Raw genomic sequence first — 22,320 nt, forward strand, 5'->3', positions numbered from 1 at the left:
GGAGGGTGCCGAACAGGATGTTGTGGAGCATAATCAATATCACTGTGTAGAATATCAAGGAAAAGAGGATGTTTCTGAGCCAGTCTATTGGTGATGTAGGAAAGTCGAAGCTTTTCAATGTGGTACAGGATGTGAGGAAAGGAGATGCGATCATACAGATCTTGTGTAGGGCTGGGTAGCTTTATACGAAATGCAATACGCAGTGCGTGTCGTTCTAGGATCTGGAGCTTGGTGTAAAAGGTTGAATGTGCAGCGACCCAAACTGTGAACCCATAGGTGAGGACGGGTCGTAGGAACACCTTATATGTTGTGAGAATGGTATCTGCTTGTAGGCCCCAGGTTGTGCCAGAAAGTCGGCGAAGAAGATTCAGTCTATTGTAGACTTTAGTGATAATCTGAGCTAAGTGAGGACGCCATGTGAGGTGAGTATCGAACGTAACGTCTAGGTACTTAAAGTGTTTGGTAGGTTTGATGGGAGTATCAAGAACGGTAAGGTTCAGGCGTGTTGGGTTTCTATGGACGCGGGACCGTCTCTTAGGGTCAAGAAAAACTATTGCTTGAGTCTTCTCAGAATTTAAGTGTAATCGCCATTTCGAGCACCAACTAACAAAGATATCAATGGCAGATTGCTGTGTTCAATTGATGGATCGTTTTGCCGAGAGCTAGAAAGGCTGTGTCGTCTGCAAACTGGAAGAGATGTACATTTGAAGGAAGTGGAGGAAGATCGGCAACGAAGAGCAGATACAAAAGTGGAGATAATGCTGAGCCCTGTGGAACTCCGGAATGAATAAAGACAGGGTGTGATAAGGAGTTGTTTACAGATATGTATGTTATGCGACATGATAGAAAGTTGAAAATGAATTGGATGTAGCACATTGGTAGTTTACAGGACAGAAGCTTAAAGAAAAGCGCAAGATGCCATACCTTATCGAAAGCTTTCTCAATGTCGAATAGAAGTAAACATGATGGTTGTGAGCGGTTAAAGTGATTCGTAATGAGATTGGTAAGGCGTAAGAGCTGGTCATGAACACCAATGCGAGGACGGAAACCTGCTTGATGGAGTGGAATGATGCGATGGCGAGAGAAATGTGGATGAAGTCTGTTAACAAGAATGCGTTCGAGAATTTTGCAAAAAACAGTGGTTAATTGGATTGGACGGTAGGATGATACTGAGGTAGCTGGCTTGTTAGGTTTTAGAAACATTAAGGTCTTGGAGGTTTTCCAATTGACAGGAATGATACCGGTACGTAAAATGAAAGTAAAAATATGGGCTAATAGGAGAACTCTCTTATTACAGAACGGACTCTCTTTAATGTGACGGTAAACAGAAAGGACTCTCTTTAATGTGACGGTAGGTGATAAGGTCCATGACTGGAGCAGTGTTACGTTTGCGAGCTGTGACTTTACGAATTTCTGGAACTGTGATAGATGTGGTAAGTTCGTGATGAGCTGGAAAGGTATGCTCTGTATTGGGTTGAAGATGACGAGAATCAACATTAAACGTATATGCAGGATGGCGTCGTTCAGATCTTTCAAGAGGAAATGGCGTGAAGATGGTTTGGAGGTGATTCACAAAGGCATCAGCTTTGGCACTATCTGAGGTGAGTGGATGATCACCGTCAATGTTGTTAGAGTGAGTTTACCAGTCAATGCATTAAATCTCTTCCAGTATTTGGTAGGATGTGAAGTTGCGTCCAGTGTATTGCACGTTTTGACCCAGTTTCGAAGTTTATAGGCTATAACGTAGTTACGAACCGTACGTTGGAGTTGTCGGTGATGGCGTAGAGCCTCTTCGTTTTCTGTACGTACGTAATCTCTGGTAAAATTGTCGAGAACGTGTGATCATGTGAAGGTATTGAGGTGGTAATCGGGGACGCCATGGATGTACTTGCGAGGTAGCTATATTCTTGGCAGATGCTGTATGGATAGAAGAGGTGATAGCATCCAGCGCCGAGTATAGTTCATCCTCAGTATTTGGTTGCTCGAGATGTTCAAGCTTAGAAGTGAGATGAAGTCTGTAATTATCCCAATTAGCTTTGTCAAATCTAGGGACCTCCCTCGGTGGAATGTTTACAGAGCAGTGGTGGCGAAAAGAAGTTTGATAGTTAACTTGACTGGAAGGTGGTCGCTGCCAAGAGGGTCTAAGACTTTGATATGGCATTTGCCGGCAAGGGTAGTTGAGGTGATGACAACATCCGGTGTGGTATCTGAGAGAGGGCGTGTTGATTTTGGAAGTTTATGCAAAATGCAAGGTATGCGTGTTGTAACAAAGTCCTGGAATTGAACCTTCTGGCAAGCGGGTCTATTATGAATGTTAATATCGGCCATGATAATGAAGTGGCGAAAATTGTTTGCGATATACTGAAGAAAGGAGTATGGTATTGCATGGCCGGGGCGAACGTAGATGGTCGCCAGGGTGAAGTATAAAGCCTTGAAATAGACGGTTGTGATCAGATATTCTGGAAGGTTGGAAATAGGAGCTTGGAAAGTACGATAAGGTAACTGAGAAGCAAATCCAATGAGTACGCCGCCATTGGCGCGGGTGGCTGGTGTTTGATTGTCGGCTCGAAAGATCTGGTATCCTGAGAACTTACAAGACATGCGAGGTGTGAGATGCGTTTCGTTTAGTAGAAACGCTGATGCATGTTCTTCCAGAAGAAGTTGTTCGAAGAGAGGTTTATGTTGATTGAGGGAACTGATGTTGAGAAAGATAATAACGATATCCATAAAGAAATTCATAATCTCAAACAGATGTTTCCAAGCGGGTGGTGTGAAAGTGAACTCGTTGGCCTGTATAGGTGGCATTGAAGGTAACGTGGAATATGCAGCGGGCAGCATACTGTACTTGTTGTAGTACATGTGGCCGTAGAAAAGGATGCACGTTTTGTAGCGTTTATGTGATGAACTGAAGACGTTGAGATACTGTAACAGTCTGAGAATCAGGCGGTACATTGGAGGAAGGAGTGGGGTCGGTCGTTGGTTCACTTTGAGTGAGAAGTGGTGCCACAAAGTGAGGTTTATCCGGTGAAGGTGCGGGGCGAGCTTGACACTTAAAGCTATAAGTCGGGTGTTGTTCAGGACAAGCGGAGTACTGCGGTGGACGCTGCAGGTTCGGACAGGTACGTGTGGAATGGAGTCCAGCACAGTATCCGCATTTCAAGTTATTCCTGCAGTTGGCGCTGGTGTGGGTGTTGTATTCTTGACAACGCTTGCAACGGATTGGTACTGGTCGTGCAGTGCGTGAGGGCTCGACACGATGCCGTTTGCGATATATATAAGCTCCGTTATCAAGAAGCTGGTTGATAGTGTCCTGCGATTGAGATAACACTCGGACCATGTAAGTGGGACCTCGGTCGTTTCTAATGCGGATGCACTTGGAAACTTTGTGCCCTTCTTCTGTGAGTTCTTGTAGAATCTCATCGTCCGTAAGGTCAGGATTTACACCTCTTATGACCACGGAAAAAGCAGGCGTGCGAGGTGGCGGAGGCGGCTGTTTTATTCTCCGGTCAGTCAGTTTAAATAGTTGTGCATTCTTGCCAAAAATTTCATAACTGAACTTGTTACGAATAGTGGTAGCCATATGCTGAACAGGAGATTTGATGATCATCCCATTTCTGGTGGCAACAATTTGTGAGATCTGAGCTCGCCGATAATATTTAGTGAGCTGAAGATAGATGTGCTTTTCGTTTTGAAATTTCGTGTCAAAATTTGTAAGAACGAATAGGTTGGTTGTTTTGTACTGTCAGATAGCGACGGAAACTCCGTGTCGTCGATTCTAAGTCGCTCACTATCAGAGTCTGAGATGGTATCTCGGCGATGACGTTTTGGAGATGGTGTGTGATGGTGACCTATAACTGGAGATCGTGATCTTTCCGGGCTATTGTCGGTACGGTGTGAATCTCGGTGCCTACGTCTGACATCCGAATCTGCAGAGGATACGGTAGGATCAGCTATTACCGTAGGAAGTCCGACATGTTGTCCTCCAGTCGCCATATCGGGCCAACCAGAAATGGGCCCCAGGCCCACTGGTCGAAATGAGAGATGAACAACAATGAGATGAGAAAATAAGATGAGTGTAATGAGTTTCAAAAGACAAGGAACCCTTCGAAAGCGATAACTTTCGTCTATCCTGTAAGTGCAGTATGTGTGTTATGCTCTCAGGTACGTATTGCAATACCTGGTCCTCGCTGACACACTAACAAACACAAGACAGGCTAGGTTTCTTGATGAGGTAAGTATGAACACAAAGCACATCGCCTTCAGAGCATATCAGAAATACCTCCTTACAGACTGTGAGTATTTGTCTCGTTTTTTATTGTTTGGTATGAGCAAAGCTTTGGGAAATATATTTCGCATTTGTGGCAAATAACTAATAAGATTGTATGTTTCCTGTAATCAGTCACAATAATATTGTTGTAAACCTGTGAATTATCTGACAACAGTTACACAAATAGCTGTGCTTCCATCTATTTTCTTTATTTGTTATTCTTGTGTCTTAACACTTATAAATGGAAGATAGCAGGACTGTTGCCTAAGTAAGTGTTGTCAGAAGATCCACAGGTTTACAACAATATTATTGTGACCGATTACAGAAAACATAGAACATTATTCATTACTTGGCATAAGCGCCAAATATATTTCGCAAAGCTTTGCTCATATTACACGATAAATACCAATGCAAATTCTCTCAGGTAGTAATTAGTTATTTCTGATGTGCTCGGAAAGCGATGTGCTTGGTGCTGAATTAACACACAAGTAAGCTAAAGTGGTAGTCATTTTGTGTTGTTTTAACACCTCATTTTTTACAGTGCATACACACACAGAGACATAGACCTAGAGAATTGAGTAACGAACTTTTTAAATTTCGTTAAAAAGAAGAAAACTATCAGTTATTTGTCATCGAACCACAAAGACAGTATCAGTATAAACATCCAGTTTAACGTGGAAAGTACACTCAAACATGTCATTATGGTCAGCTCAATGTGATCGATCACTTGATATACCGTATGTCTCGTCTTTAGGCAATATTATATAGTTAAACAAAAATTAAAACTTTAAAACTTAATCGTAATTTTAGGTTATGCATGTCATTAACCAAACTATGTACTGTGGTTTTGCTAGTATTATACGACGAAAATCCTGATAAAAGTATATTGGAGTAATACTTTTATCTTAATAAGTAGTATATGATTATCGTAGAGTATTAATGTTTTTAGGTACACAAAATACTCGGTTTTCTTGATTCTCTCAAAAAATCAGTTGGCCAAGCTGCGTCTACGTAGGAGGTTAACGTTTGATCGCACTATTTTTCTCAACTGTTCTCGTTTGCCGCATGTGAAATCGCTATGGCAGATTCAAAGGAACAAAGAGTGTGTTTGAAATTTTGCTTCCTACTTGGAAAATCGGAAACGAAAACTTACCAAACGGTTCAACCGGCTTTCAAGAAAGATACTATGAACTACACTCAATTTTTTGAGTGGTTTGGACGATTTAAGTGTGGTGAGATGAGTGTTGAAGACCATGCTCGTTCTGGGTGCTCTTCATCATTTCGAAACGACGAAAACATCGAAAAAATTTGCCAAAAATCAACGAGGATCGTCGTTTCATGATAAATGATATTTCAAAACAGACAGGAGTGCGTTGGAGCTCGTGCCAGCGTGAGGTTTTGCAAATGAGACGTGTTGCTGTTAAGTTTGTTCCTCGCCTGCTCACACAGGGTCAAAAAACATGCGTTTGAATTTGAGCAAGGACTTGAAAAATCAGATTGAAAGTGATCCAAACATTTTGACGAACGTGATGACACTTTCCGAGAATTAAACAAAATCTGAAAGGAAAGCGTTTTGATGGTGTAGAGGCTTTAAAAAGAACTTCGCAGATTGCACTGGACGATATAAAAGTTCCAGAGTTCCAGAGGTGCTTCAAACAGTGGGAAAGAAGACTGGGGAAATGAGAAAAGAATCGCATTTAATGGAGAATACTTTGAACGAGACTGAAAGGATTTTGTAAAAGAAAAAAAAATTTTTTAGAAGTCCGATTTCTTTCGGATCCTCCTCATATATTAATTTAAATAAAATTTTATGCAGAATGCAAATTAAGTTACAGAAGTTACATACACATCTACAAACTCCTTAATGATCTTTTGGTCACTACACTCATATCATTAAACGATTTCTCGTTAAAGTATTGTTTTTTTCAACTCCCTCTCTCTATGAGAACGAATATTAAAACTGAAATTTGTAGAGGATTTCAACCTGTTTTGATTTTACTTTCTAGATCAGAGAAGGGGTCAATCCTTAAGACCAGCGGAGATGGGGCTCAGCGATAGAGCGTTTACTTTTGGTACGTGGGGTCCTTGGTTTGATGCTGGCCAAATAAGTTTGTGGAGGACAATAAAGTGTTTTTCTCGGGATACTCCCGTCCCCTCGCACATTCTCATTCCACCAATTCTTTCGTAATCATTTACTTACCTTAATCGTCGTGTCCTTTAGCCTAAAGAACATAATCGTTGGACGTTAAACTGCAAGACAAAAGATTTAACCCTAAGACTACAGAGTTCATATCAACAAAGCACTTCTCACTATTTTTTTTTTTTTTTTTTTTTTTTTTTTTTTGCAAATTTCTGCTCTATTACGATTAATGTTCAAACCATAAATTGTGGATTTCTACTACTTCTGGTTAGAATAGAGAGATAAAAAACAATAATTCTTGGAACGATAACTCTGAATCTAAATTAGAACCAAAAAAAAAAATCTTTCTTCCCGTCTCTTTTACCGCTGTTTCCCTGGCATCTATCGACAGACACGCATAGCCATTCCATTAAAACGCTTCGACAGACGAAGATAGCCTTTTATAACGCTTCAATAGTGGAGATAGGTGTTCTATAACCTTTAACAGATGGAGAAGACGTTCTACAACGCCTCCATAGATGTACGGCCTTTCTATAACGCTTCGACAAACGAACATAGGCGTTCTTTAACGCTTCGACAGATGGACATAGCCGTTCCATAACGCTTCAACAGACAGACATAGCCGTTTTTAACGCTTCGACAGACACGTTCTATAACGCTTCAACAGATGGACATAGTCGTTCTATAACGCTTCGACAGACAGATATAGCCGTTTCTAACGCTTCGACAGATAGGTATACACGTTCTATAACGCTTCGACAGATGGACATAGCCGTTCTATAACGTTTCGACAGACAGACGTAGCCATTCTTAACGCTTCGACAGATGAGTATATACATGTTCTATAACGCTTCGACAAACTGATATAGCCGTTCTACAACGCGTATGTACATCTATCATAGTTTGGAAGACTAAAAGGATCTACAGTAGACTACCAATTGTCCGATCTAATGTGATGGAAAGGCAGGACGGATATAGACAGGAGTTCTGTAATTACTCACTTAACCTAACCTAACCTAACCAAGAGCGCACGCACTAGCCCACTAGACTAGGCAGCCGGAAGGGCTAGGTTTAAACTAATTTTACTGTTCAATGTAAGTGATTACACAAATGCGAAAAGAATTTAGGATTTAGATTTCTGGGTTTTCGGCATATAGGCCATGTTAGCCCGTCACATACGAAGAATAACGTCTCTCGGTGATCACATTATCCAAGGAAAGGGAAGGAAGGAATCGGCCTGGGACCTAGAAAATATATTTTAAGTACGATTCCGGCATTTCCCTGGTGTAAATGAGGAAAACTTTATTCAGGATGGCTGGCCCGAAAATGCTTTTACACTTTTTCGACCGACTGTTCCCCACGGAGAATCGAACCGGGATCGACAAGTGTTAGGTCTAACAAGAAACCCTTGAGTGGGAGGTCGCAAGTGCAATCTCTAGTAAGGCTCATTTGAAAGTGTAGTGTGAACAATGATGACAGGAAAAATATTAGCTGCTAATGATTCACCATGTGCATCAGGAGTGCGAAAGAAAATACGTGTCCGAGAGGTGCAGAGATCAACCTTCTATAGGATATATGTATTATACTTCACAAAATAGACATCGTCAATATTCACGAAATGTTCGAAACAAACCATTAACTTCCACTATGGACACAGAATGAAAAATGACGCGCCACAGTGATCAGAAACGTTTGCACCAACAAGATCGAAGGCGAACTTCTTGGGAGTTACAAAGCGTTCTGAACGTTCAGCTATGTATCCACTTCTAAAGAATGCATATAAGAGTCATATTGGTATAATGGGGAGATGAGAACTGGTGGAATGTGATGGCACCCGTTTCACCAATATGATTCTATATGCATTCTTTAAGAGTGGATACCTAGCTGAACGCCAGGAACGGTTTTTAACTCCCAACGAGCTCGCCTTCGATCTTGTTGGTGCAAACGTTTCTGATCATTGTGGCGCGTCATTTTTCATTTGGTGTCCATAGTGGAAGTAAATGGTTCGTTTCAAACATTTCGTGAATATCGACGATGTCCATTTTGTGAAGTGTAATACATATATCCCATAGAAGGTTGATCTCTGCACCTCTCGGACACGTATTTTCTTTCGCCCTTCTGATGCACATGGTGAGTCATTAGAAGCTAATATTTTTCCTGTCATCATTGTTCACACTCAAAGGGTCCCTTGTTAGTTAATACAAGAGATCATTGATGGATGATTGCTTCTCCTTGGAAAAGTCCAGTTTTCATAAAGGCTTTAGAAGTCGAGTACATCGTTTAAAGATTAATTTATTTTTTTATTACGGAGATTTTTAAACTTTTGTTTTAACTAGAATGGATAGTACAGCCGCCAGAAAATCGAGAGTTTACTGTATTTCGTTTTCATTTGGAAAATTGCCAACTTTTCTTGTAGTAATATATATATATATATATATATATATATATATATATATATATATATATATATATATATATATATATATATATATATATTGTTCCAGACTTCCGAACCCCTTGAATACATATTTAGATCAAATATGCAATAACATGATCAGTAATATAACACGAGAAAATGGTAATATATTTAACGTGTTGCCAATTCACACGACAAATTTGATAAAGGTGATCCAAACCTGATATTTAAATCAATTACAAAACACAATTTCACGACATCGTCAGCATAATAAAGGGTGAGTGAGGTAGAATAACCTTACAGTGCACATAGACATATATATATATATACATACCTATATATACTGTATATATGTGACGGTGGCTAAATGGTATAGAGATTCCATAAATTAATCAATACAGAGTCATGGGGGGGGAATGCGTGTAATGTTAAGTGAGCTTGTAATGCATTGGTCTACAAATGCATTACGCACAGGTAACTATTAGGTATACACAAAGGGGAAAATACATTTTTAGTATTACTTGTAATGGCTATGTACCTAGATAGTGTATCGTATCAATTAATCATGCTATATACCAAGGTTATTATTTGTGATGTTAATATTCCGACGCACTGTTAAACAAAAAAAGTCTGATTTAACCCTTTAGTGCACCATGGGAAGATTTCTTTGGTTAGCACCACATGCAGGAAAAATGAGGCGTTGACTTAAATTTAACGTGCGATTCTAATATTTTAGACAAAAGCGTTAAAGAGGTCGCAAAGTGCATCACTAACGTTTAAGAGAGTGCAGAAAAGTATTTGTATCATTATATGTTTAAAATCAGTGTAAAAAATGTATTAAATATGGACTATTTTCAGAAGAACAGCACGCTTCAATTAAGGTCATACTCACAGTTTTTGTGGAGACCTGTTGAATATGAGTAACATTCAATAGCGGATCCAGAAGGATCGTTTGGAGGGGGCGGTTCGCTTCCTGGAAGATGAACGCAACTTCAAGGTGACTAAAATTTTAGTTAGCAAGTATGGGACTCATACCAATCCGGGGTTGGAGTGGGGTGTAAACCTGATTCCCAGATTCCATTTTGGGACCCGAATTTGTATTTGTTTTTTTTTTTTAATGAAAGTATGTTCTTTCTTACGGCTTAATGAACCTGTAGATTTATTGCCGCAGTAACAAAAGAACGCAAGTGCATTCTCCCTTGCGCTGTACCAATTAAGTAATTACTTTCATAATTTGCTTGCAAAAGATTACTCTTTATATTCTTCTTCTCAGTTTACTTAAAGATCCATCTAAAACTCTTTCTTGCACTTCGTAAATATTCCTTTACAAAAATGACACAGAGAGAGAGTGTGGGAGGGGGGGGGGGAGATGTTGAAGTATCACATCACAAGGCAGGGACGTACGCAGGGGATGGATCCAGGGAGTCCGGACCCCTTCCACGAAATCTCGATTTTTCTGTAAATTTCGTGTAATTTTGGTGGTGATTTTACAAATTTGAATATAATTTATTCTCATTTTAAATTTGGACTCCCTCCCGAAATAGTCCAACGTACGTGCCTATCACGAGGTATAAGACATGTATAACTTACTACGTTTTCTTCATTCATGAGGTCCTGGTGTTACAGCCTTGAAAGGACTAACTAACGCCAATAGCACTGGTAAAAAGTGCCCTCGCTTGGAAAAATTTATTATTATTATTTTTTTTAATCGCTAAATCCAATGGATCTATTTTTAAACAAATCTGTTCATGGGGTCACTAGCCAAATAACCTCAAAAGTGGAATTTTTGAACTTCCATTTATGCAATGGTAAAAGTTCGATGGTTGAATACGTTTCGAATTGCTCTTTTTTAGACTAACTTGAGGACATTGAGACCAATGGAAGGATGTTTCAACACATTGGTGTAGGAAGCGACGAGAAAAATGACATCAATGGATGGATAGGCATACTCTATTCTCGTGACTCCATGAACGGATATGCGTTAAAATAGTTCAATTGAATTCAGGGTCCTCAAATTAGTATGAAAATAGCAATTAGAAATTTATTCAAGAGTAGGCACTTTCTACTAGTGGCAATATCGTTTGTTCTCTGGGCGCATTACAGTGATTCGGATTCCACCTAAAACTGGAGATGAACGTTTCATATAGCATCGGTGCTAAAAGGAACAAGTTTTCTTCATATTTTGTTGATATTGATATTGGGAGGGGTGTCATGGTGAGTTGTGGTATAAGCCTGTAAAGCGCTTACTTCTTTCGATTTGATTCGAGTCCATGATTTTAGCGAAAGTATGATAAACAAAGCATGTATTTCGAAATAATTTAAAGCCACACATACACCTGTTTTCATGTGCTTCCCGAATTACATGAATTTCTCATTACGGGATTTTCACATGTTTACACTGCCTCTTCCAGTCTCGCTTGCTTCACCAAAATGACAATAGTGTCACCTTCTTCAGTTTCTTACTCATCTTCAACACAAACACACAGACTAACAGAATTACCGTAAATTAATATATAACGGGTTGAATTTGAAATATGTTAAAATTACAGTGATGGAAAAAAAAATCGCTGTCAATGTAACAGAGTAGGGTCACACGGTTAAAAGTTATCTTGTCATCTGTTATCTGCCATTAAGCCCCTCCCATTTCTCCTCTGTGTAGATAAATATAGCTTTCCTTTGTTGCACTAAAGTGATCGCAGGAAAACTTGAAGCTTGACCTAAATCTATCGATTTCACTATCCAATAGAATACAAGTGTATGTTCCGATCGTCGACTCCTATCCATTATATTTTTTCATTGTCCTCTCTGAGAGGGACATTATCTTTGAACTGTAGCGTTATGCGAAGAACATTTCCTGATGGACAAAATGTTGTTTGATTTTCGATGCGTTTCGTTTTGTGAAACTCAATATTTCACCACGACTTCAATTTTTCAAAATTGTTGAGCTTTTCTTAAATGTGTGTTCGGATTGCGGCTCCATAAATCGTATCAAAATCTTCTGATATATCAAAGGTGAGGAAACTTTTCTATGATCGGTATAGAACCCAGGATTCACGAGATGTTGGAAGTTACTGATAAACCTTGGTGTTATGTATCCATAGAATTGTTCATTTCTCAAGAAAAAACTTTCAACTGTATTCAATTGATGTATTTAAAGATGAATGTATCAGGAATTCAATTGCTGGTACGTTCAGGAATTTTTCACGAACAGAAGAGAGCGAGAAGACAAATATAGGACACTGTTACAAAAGTGTATGCAAAGGGTATTTTGGTTTGTTGCTTGAGCGGTAACAACATGGCGGCTAAAAGAGACGTTCACTTACTGATTATAGTAGAATCCGAACCACTTTTTTGTTCAAATGTACTCCAACCGGGAATCGAACCGGAGACCATGAGCACCGTATAGGGTATTTTGTCCAAGTTCACCGCTTTTGCAGTGGTATAATTGAGTATGTAAAGAAAAAAGCAATAGATCAGACTAAGAACAGGAGGTTAGAAATTGGCTTTATTAAGTAATTTGTTAAATGTAGCTTTTAGAAACATAGTATAATTATAGTTATTCCTATAACAATAAAATTATATTATACTAGCCTTCGCCTAGGGTGAGGCTTCGCCTCCAGACCCCCAATGTGCTTGGAATATGGGCTCGCCCATTATAGCAAAAGCTCATACGTGTTACTAAGGAGTGCGATTTAAGTTAAGGTTATTGGCAAAAAGCATTCATAAAACGAAAACCACTCGTTCGATCTCAATGAAAGTTTCACCCTTTGCTTGTCATAGTATCTCACGAGTGTATGCTAAGCGTGAGCGCGTAAACATAAACGGGAAGTGAATGACAGCCGAACATGGCAAGGCTCTCCGCGAGAGGCTTATCCAATTCTATGAGAACCAGTGGACATGTGATTTTACGGCTGCTTTAAACCATTTTAAGTGTGAATATCCTTATAGTACAGTGCATAGAATGTTGAAAACTTATATGGAGATTGGTGAAGCATCACGAAAGAAGAAATCTGGTTGCTCAATTTCAAAATATACACAAAAAGTGAAAAGTTCGATTAGACTAGAACTCTTGAAGAACCCTAATTTATCAAACCGTCTTTTAGGACGAAAGTATAAAATTCCTGAATTCAGTGTAAGGATAATCAAGAAAGAACACGGATTCAAGGTTAAAACATGTAAAAGTGCACCACTTTATACAGACGAACAGAAGAAGCGCTCTAAGATCAACTGCCGCAAACTCTCCGACAAGAAGTTCGCGAGCAAGATTGGGATCATGGATGATGAAACCTACTATTACCAAAACAGCGTTCGCACCTGTTTCCAACTATGTATCGTACACTGGTAAACATCAAGTTAATCCTAGCAAGTTTGTGAAACCTAAAGACAGGTATACGAAAAAGTTTTTGATCTTGCAAGCGATCGCGGCAAACGGTAAAGTTTCGTCTACTCTTGTTCGAAGTGGAACAATCAACGGTGACCAGTATTTAGAGTACATTGAAAAGATTTTGTCTCTGTGGATACAAAAAGAGTTCACCGGACATGACGTGTTTTGGCTCGATATGGCATCCTCGCATTATGTGAAAAAAGTGCGAGACGCGCTTAGTGATGCTGGTATTGGGTTTGTCGGTAAAAACGAGAACGCGCCAGAACTTCCTCAGGCTAGAAACATTGAGCATTTTGGGGCTCTAGTTAAACACGAAATGGCTAAAAAGCTTACTTTCATCAAGGATGTGAAAGATATGCAAAACAAAGTGGTCGGAAATATCAAAAGAAGTGGCAAAAAGTAGTGGACAAGCGCTTTTTCAGAAGTTCCTGTTCAAGCTTAGAGAAATCGGCCGCAAGGGTGTCTACAGCGTCAAATAGTAAACTACTTCTTTTTTCAAATATCATTTGTTTATTATATTAAAATGTGTTGTGATTTCTCAAGAAATAAAAAAGTTATTACAAAAATTCAAAGTTCCCTTAACTTAAATCGCACTCCTTATGGTTCAATATTTAGCGTTCTTCCTTCTGTATCTTTAATATAGAATTGAATTGAGCTAAAACTCTGTCACAAAATTCAAACACCTCATAAGGCATTTTAGTGAACCACCCCCAGCTCTTTTCCTACATTTATCTTTATTCAGGTAAAGGTAATTGAAGTTTCGGGACCAGAATTTCATTTTCATATCTTTTTCCTAGGACACAATTTTAAAATATACGTCTTTAACTCAAAGAGTGAGCCGTCTTACCCTCCTTCCTACAGCTGTTCGTCCAACGAATGAATCATATATTTGCTCTTTTGGGGCTTATGGTGTCTGCCTAAGGAATTAGGGACAAAAGTATTCATAATTAAAATATGTCTGTATTAAGTATTATTAATACCACACATTTTGATTAGATTCTCCTAGGCTTGTTACACAAATTGGATCGGTCGTGAAAAGGCAATATTTATATTTGCCAATGATAAATGTTCGATATATAAAAAAAAGAAAGACCTTTGGGGGGGGCGGTCGCCCCCTCCGCCCCCTCCGTGGATCCGCCAGTGGTAACATTAACGGCGGCATGGTAACTCAGTGGAAAGAGCACTTACTCTCAGTGTGTATGGTCCCTGGTTCGATCCCCGGTGAAATAAGTTCGTGGTGGACAACATCGTGTGCGTGGGCTTTCTCGGGGTACTTCACACATTATCATTCCACCAATTCATCTTTCATCATTCATTTGCATTAATCATCCGTCTCCCTTACACTGAAGGTCATAAGCGTGGGACGTTAAACTGAAAGATTTCATTTTCAATAAATTTAAATGCTGCTGATTGTAACTTAGGAACCACGTGTAACATAAATAAAAATCATCTGATCAATGGAAACACTTAGTACAGTAATTTGTGTTAGTTTCGATACATCTGTATTGTCTTAATAATGTGTCTAATGAATATCAAGATATAATTACGAAAACAATAGCACAGATTAGTCAGGGGTGCCCACAAAGGGGGGCTACAACGCAAACTGCGTCATTGAAATATTTGGGGGGGGCTTAAAAATCTATATAAATACGTTTTAGGGAGTGTAAAAATTAATCGATTTTTTTTTTCATGGAAGAACACCTGCGGATAGACAGTTGAGGGAAGTGCGTCATGGACATGAGGGGGGGGTGGGCACCACTGGATTAGTATAATAATAATAAAGGTTTGCTTTGGTCAGGTTCTATTAGTATCACGCAATGGGACGTTTAACATTGAGCTGTTAGTACGTCTGTCTGTTCGTTACTCTGCACAATAACCCTTGAATAGAAGCTAATTCTCGAATTGTGCTTTTCTTTGTCAATAGGTAACTTGAGCGTTTATATCGGCCGAGTTTACTAATGGAGTCATTTGGGTAACATCTTAATACGCGTAGATAACGTCACGTCATTGACTTTGTTTTAGTTTGTTAAATTGAGGGGCTGAGCGCAACAGTTATCTAACCCACATTTAAAAAAAAAAAAAAAAAAAAAAAACTGGAGACAAATCAAGTTAAAGTTAAACACATGTGCTTTTTGCACAATATACCAAAAGCAATCACAAGTAGTTGAATGTGACATACATTGTACATACATATATTGTACGAAAAACCATATGTGTTTAACTTGATTTTTCTCCATTTTTAAAAATGTGAGTTAGACCACTGTTGCACTCACCTTCTCAATTTCTTTAGGTTTAGGTTTACAGGCACAAGGTTGTGATTCCATCCCGTCAAAGTGCATGAAGCACCCCATCTCTAAATTCTGCAAACATTTCCCTCAAATACCAGAATCTGCTTTTGAACTTAGTTTATTTTTATATAAATTTTCTCTTTACTGTTTTAATCATAGTTTCTTTTTATATAAACTATGGTCAAAACTGTAAAGAGGAAATTGATATAAAAATAAACTATAGTCAAAGCAGTAAAGAGGAAATTGATATAAAATAAACTATGGTCGAAACTGTAAAGAGGAATTTAATATAGAACTAAATTATAGCCAAAGCACTAAAGAGGAAATTGATATTAAAACTATGGTCAAAACTGTAAAGAGAAAATTGATATAAAAATAAACTATAGTCAAAGCAGTAAAGAGGAAATTGATATTAAAAAATTATGGTCAAAACAGTAAAGAGGAAATTGATATAAAATAAACTATGGTCTAAACTGTAAAGAGGAATTTAATATAGAAATAAACTATAGTCAAAGCAGTAAAGAGGAAATTGATACAAAAATAAACTATGGTCAAAACTGTAAAGAGAAAATTGATATAAAAATAAACTATAGTCAAAGCAGTAATGAGGAAATTGATATTAAAAAATTATGGTCAAAACAGTAAAGAGGAAATTGATATAAAATAAACTATGGTCGAAACTGTAAAGAGGAATTTAATATAGAAATAAACTATAGTCAAAGCACTAAAGAGGAAATTGATATAAAAATAAACTGTGGTCAAAAATTTCTTCTTTATAAATTTTCTCTTTACTGTTTTCAACATAGTTTATTTTTATACCAATTTCCTCGTTATTGTTTTGATCTTAGTTTATTTTTATATAAATTTTCTCTTTATTGTTTCGATCATAGTTTCATTTTATATAAATTAAGTTTAAAAATATTAAGTTTTGGTGTTTGAAGGAATACGTCATGTACTGTGAGAGGATAAAATTACAACCTTGTGCCAGTAAGTCTATAGCTAGAGAAATTGAACAAACTATAGAAAATACAATGACGTGAAAATGCAGTAACTTTGCAGCTACCAAATTATTAGTAAAATGTGCTGTCACGTCGTGAGGTCAGCATGAGTACCACAGCAACACTAAACACCAGTTGTAGTTTGCAGCATATCCCATTCAAATTTTTCTATCTAAATTTAAATTTTTAAGGAGTTTAGATTACGACTAAAACTCCTTTATATATATTTATACTGTATGTTACGTATATGTGTCCGTCTGTGAGATACAAAATATCTCAAGAAATGCTTGATGGATACTATATATTTAATCTGTCTGTCACGTATGTGTATTCGTCTGTTCGAGATACAAAATATCTCAAGAAATACTTAGTAGATTACTATATATTTAATCTGCCTGTCACGTACGTGTATCCGTCTGTCTGAGATACAAAATATCTCAAGAAGTACTTGGTGGATTACTATATATTTACATTGTCTGTCACGTATGTGTGCCCGTCTGTCCGAGATACAAAATATCTCAAGAAATACTAGATGGATTACTACATTTATCATATCTGTCACGTATGCGTGTCTGTCTGTTAGAGATACAAAATATCTTAAGAAATACAAGATGGATCATTATATATTTACTCTGTCTGTCATGTACGTGTGTCCGTCTGTCCGAGATACAAAATATCTGAGAAAACACTTGATGGATATCTATATATTTGCCCTGTGTGTCATGTATGTGTGTCCTTCTGTCCGAGATACAAAATTTCTCAATAAATACTTGATGAATCACTATTTATATACCTTGTCTGTCACGTATGTGTGTCTGTATGTCCGAGATACAAAATTTCTCAAGCAATGCTTGATGGATCAGTATATATTTAACCCGTCTTTTACGTATGTGTGTCCGTCTGTCCGAGATATAAAATATTTCAAGAAATAGTTGATGGACCACTATATATTTACCCTGTCTGTCACGTATGTGTATTCGTCTGTCCGAGATACAAAGTATCTCAAGAAATACTTGATGGACCACATCAACTTTGGCCAGGATACAGAGGATCAAAAGATAGGAATTGTGTATGTTAATGGAGGTGATCCATGCATCACAAGTGGCAGAAATTAACCACTTCCGGTTTTAACGTTCATCGCTAGGTAGTTATGAGAAATGGTTTTCTGCAATCAATAGAGCATCCCAAGAATACAATCCATCTTCACTCTAATTTCTCTAATAAAACCGGAAATAGTAGAAATCTATTACCACTTCCGGTTTCAATATTAATTTACATAATATCATGAACTAGAAACCAAACTTCTTCACGTGGTGTACAGTGACTCTACAACTTGTTATTTATGTAAAGATTTTGCATCCAAGGTTGCTAATGGTAACAGAGCGCAAAATATTTTAGGTTCTGGTCTCGGAACCTAAATAAATATTTCAATTTATAACGTTACGGGTAGATAACCGAAATGCATTTCAACATACCGGTTATGTTCACAGAAGCGAAAACTATAATTCGGTTTGCTTCGGGAAAAGAACGGAAACACTTTTCGACGTGTTGGTTCTGTTCACGGAACCGAAAGTCAGTCACATTGAACTGTAACGGATTCATGATTTTCGCTTGCGAACGTCGTTCATTAAACATCATTACAAGTTGGAAACGGTGTTGAACAGCTCTGAAATAATAGCTCGAGGGAACCATCTACCGTAACGAATAGAAAGGTCGGTTGTGTAACAAAACCTATTTTTCTTTTTAATAATTTTGCTTCCATTTTAATATCAGTTCTCATAACAGAACTAATAAACGTTTTTCCCGAATAATTGATTTCGGTTCCGAAAGGAGAACCGGTTTCCTCAGAAGATACATTTTCATTCAATTTTTATTTCGAACCAATTTCCTCTGAAAATCGGTTTCGGTAACAGGTCCAGAACTGTTTTTATAAGAAACTCTTTTTCGGTTCCGCGTCGAGTAGTATTTTAGGGGAAAATCAGTTCCGGACCTGTTACCAAAATCTACTAGAAACCCAGTTACGTTTATCGTCCTTCCATCCTTCCAATTATTATTATTTATAGTATTGTTACCCACGAAACGAGACGAGACAAATCGGGAAATAAGGTTTTCTCGTCTCGTCTCTTTTCGTTAATGCTCAAAAGCATTTTCAAGCCTTGATTCTCGAATTTTTCTCTTGTCTCCTTTCGATTACAGATTATTTACTACTGTTTCTTACAGTAATACTTTGAGAAGGATATCTAGTTGAGTTCAGGTAAGCTTTGTTGGCACACAACCTTAATAGTATGGCACTGATCTCTGGAACGAGAGGTTATTGGTTCGATTGCAGGATATGTTCTTTTGTGTGGCAAGTTTATGTTAAAAAATAGTGCTTCTTCCAGGCATACTTCCACCCCCATTGTCCTCGGTCTCAAAGATAAATTATATCGCAGTTACATATCAGTTTTGTTCAGGGCACAAGAGCGCCGATCTTGGGGGACCAGGGACCCCGGGCTCCCCAATGGTCATGTGGACCCCATGTATTATTATGACCTTATATTTTATATGTATTTTTTATTGTTATATGTATTTTTATTGTTATATGTAATTTTATGAATATACAATATTTGGTATAATATGAATTCAATTTGCCTTAAAATCTTCATATATACCTTCTTAGAAACTTGTCTGCAACAAAGAGCTCCTTCGTGGCTAAGCGGTTAGCGTACGCGCCTTTGGCGTGGGAGACCGGGGTTCGATTGCCGGCGGGTTCTCGATGTGGTTCAGATTCCACGTTAATCGGTAGATCCACGTCTCATATAGCGTAGCTGCTGAAAGGGACGTTAAACTCAAAATCAACTCAACTCAACTTGACTGCAACCAAACACACATCTGAATGCTTTCCTCAAAGTTACAGAGAAATCCGTGTCTTTGGCAGGGCACATCCTTTAGCAAATAGTATCCCAATGCAGCCCCCACTCACATTTCGATTTTGTTCATTGGACAAACTTTTCTGGAAGTAAAATCTGAATCAAGATCTGAACCGGCACTTAAGTTTTTATCTGAAGTTAGTATCCCATCGGAAATCAAGGCCGATCAACAGTACAAAACGTACTCGCATTAATTACTTAACCATTAAGGATTACTGTACAACCTCGCAATTGTATTTATTTATTAAATTCCTTCCTCTTTAGCCTAGAGCAGCGTTTCTCAACCTTTTTTCCTTTGGGGCACATCAAAGTACGTTTAAAACTTTCGAGACACCCCTGCATGTGATTTTTTCTTAGATACAAAAATGCAAAAACATAAAAATACATACAATACATTTTTTTAAAGTTATGGAATGACTAAGAGTATAAATCTCACAAGCAAATTACGTAAGACTTTTGAATAGAAACATATTAACATAAAAGAAACTTATCACTCTTAAGCAGAAATATAAGAAAGAAATACAGTATTACCATCAGAAATATAAGAAGACACCAAACTTAAAACTAGTGAGATATTTGAGCTTGATGAAGTTTGCAAAGCATCTACCGTGGACAAACTCTTGACAGACACTCTCTCATGTCCAATGTTTATTTCCAAAGAAAAATGAACAGCGTTAAAAGCAAATTTTAATGTAAAATGAAGTCGATTGGCGATAATTCTTTATTTTCTACTGAAGATAATTTCTTTGAGGAAGATTTTAGAAGACATTAAAAATCTCGCGACACCGTTGGTATGTATTCGCGACACACCAATGTGTCGCGGCACAGCGGTTGATAAACGCTGGCCTAGAGGGCGTAAGTATCGGACTTTAAATAATAGATATGACTTCACTTATTTTAGAGAAAAACTTATTTCATTTAAAAAAAAAAAGAATTATGTCTGTTACATAACTTTGCTTAATATGCTTAACAAGATCTGAATAATGATTCTCAAATATGAAACTGCTGAGATAGTGAATTCGTTAAACTATACCTGCACCGCAAAAATAATCCTATTCGTTTTACTTTTCTAAGAAATGTCAACGCTATTACCTAGTTATGAAAAATGCCTAGTATTTGATTTCTCGCGGTGTTCCGTTACAAATGTCTAAATTTAGTATTAAGAACCCTCGTAAACAAGTTCCACTTACCTCCACATTTCACTGTATTGATTAGCGAAGATTCTTCTTCTTCCCCTGTCACACTGTTCGTTTTTTTTATTTTTCGTTTGTAAAACAGTTAATAAACCAACTTCAAACTATTTCCTGGATATCAAAGTATTTAATGATTGGGCGAAATGGTCTTTAACACAAAATATGAATGCAGAAACTTAAAAAGCAAACCTTTTGTAACTGTGCAATTAGTTTCACTCACATTTTTGCGTTTAAAAATGAATTAATGCATATTTCACAGAGAAGAAATAGATGAAAAACAGTCACATGTGTCTTTTTCCTTGTTTGAAGACAGAAGAAGCACCATAATTCATTTATTTTTGTAAATAGTAGATTCACGATTATTAAATTTAAAAAACAAAACTTGAAATCACCATTTTATTAAGCGATGGATTACTATAAAACTCACATTTTTAATTTCCTTCCGTTCGGAAATTGCACAGAAAAAACACTCTTTTTCACGTTAGCTCTGTTAATTTTAGACACGATCTTAATTTCGTGTTGTTTTTAGAAACAGACAAAAGTAGAAAATGAAGATACATATTGTACTCGCGATGCTTCATTCGAAACCATCTTCTAAATATCACCACACACCTTCAATAACTTCAAATTGTTCACAGGTGAAAAAAATAATCACATAACTCAATAATAGTAACCGTATAAGAATCGCATTTCTTTTTCGTTAAAACTCCAATTTGCACGTTATCTACGAACACATGCTACCACGTTAAACCACTTTTTTTCATTTTACAAACTCAACATTAGATAAGAAAACCAAACCGGTTTAAGTAATCGTAGGGTTGGAGGGAGAAATTTACTTGCAGATAATAATTTTGTCGGGAATTATTTTACTGGTAATTAAAAACATGTTGCGTTTTTCTTCCTACCATGTGGCCGTAGGTCACGGAATCTAAGTTTCTATTTTAAAAAAATGAACAAAACGGTGAAGAACAAGGGATTTAAGTCTGGCAACTTTCCCGGGGTCAAGCGGTTTTTGCTTTATGATGTTGACAGCACCTTGTTACTGAGAACACTCCAGGCAACCACTAAAAAATCTTACCATGCGTCGGGTAGGAAAATCGGAAAACCGAGATGAGCCGACAGAAGCCGATCATAGACGATGCTGCTCCCCTCTTTTAGCTTGAATACATATAATGAAGCAACAGTTTTCTTTAACGGGTAAAGAGAGAAGGAATCCAATCCACAAAGAAAATAACTCTTGTATTACACATAGTTTTCGGAGAGAAAATGGCGTAGATGTTTTTAGATTTCAGTGTTGCCACTCAGTTATTGAAATGAACTGTCTTTATTGCAAACGCTTTCAACCTCTTACTTTTATCAACAGTAAAACATAAAATACGGAAAAGTATTTTCGCCCTTCATTTGTCTTTTTTTTAAATTTAAAATAATCGATCCCGATGACAGGTTATATCGTAAAGGTTGTACGCAATCTACAGATTCATCCGATTGACTAGTTTCATCCACGATTTATCGTCTCGATTGTCATCTCGGAAATGAGACGATAATAATTTCATTTTCAAATTCGAGGTGGGATTAGAATCATGGCAATTCTCGTCTTGTTTTTGAGACAAGATACAAGAAATTTCACGAGTCATGTGGAGAACGTTAGTGAACCCAAGCCATAAATCTCGAACACTTAATGGTGTTAAGTGATCCATATTTAAAAACACTACAAATTAATAGAAT

General features: G+C 37.5%; 1 protein-coding gene across 1 annotated transcript in view; it reads right to left on the bottom strand.

Annotated features, from left to right (window-relative positions):
* The window catches only part of LOC145669496 (uncharacterized), a 292,140-nt gene extending 270,496 nt beyond the window's left edge, over positions 1-21,644 (bottom strand). The window contains exon 1 of the mRNA XM_081737676.1: positions 20,593-21,644. The gene's annotated coding sequence lies outside the window, so the exon portion shown is untranslated. The remainder of the gene's footprint in view (positions 1-20,592) is intronic.
* Positions 21,645-22,320: the final 676 nt, after the last annotated feature.

Source organism: Thermobia domestica, chromosome 14, assembly GCF_964235325.1.
Source record: "Thermobia domestica chromosome 14, izTheDome1.hap1.1, whole genome shotgun sequence".
Lineage (NCBI taxonomy): Eukaryota > Metazoa > Arthropoda > Insecta > Zygentoma > Lepismatidae > Thermobia > Thermobia domestica.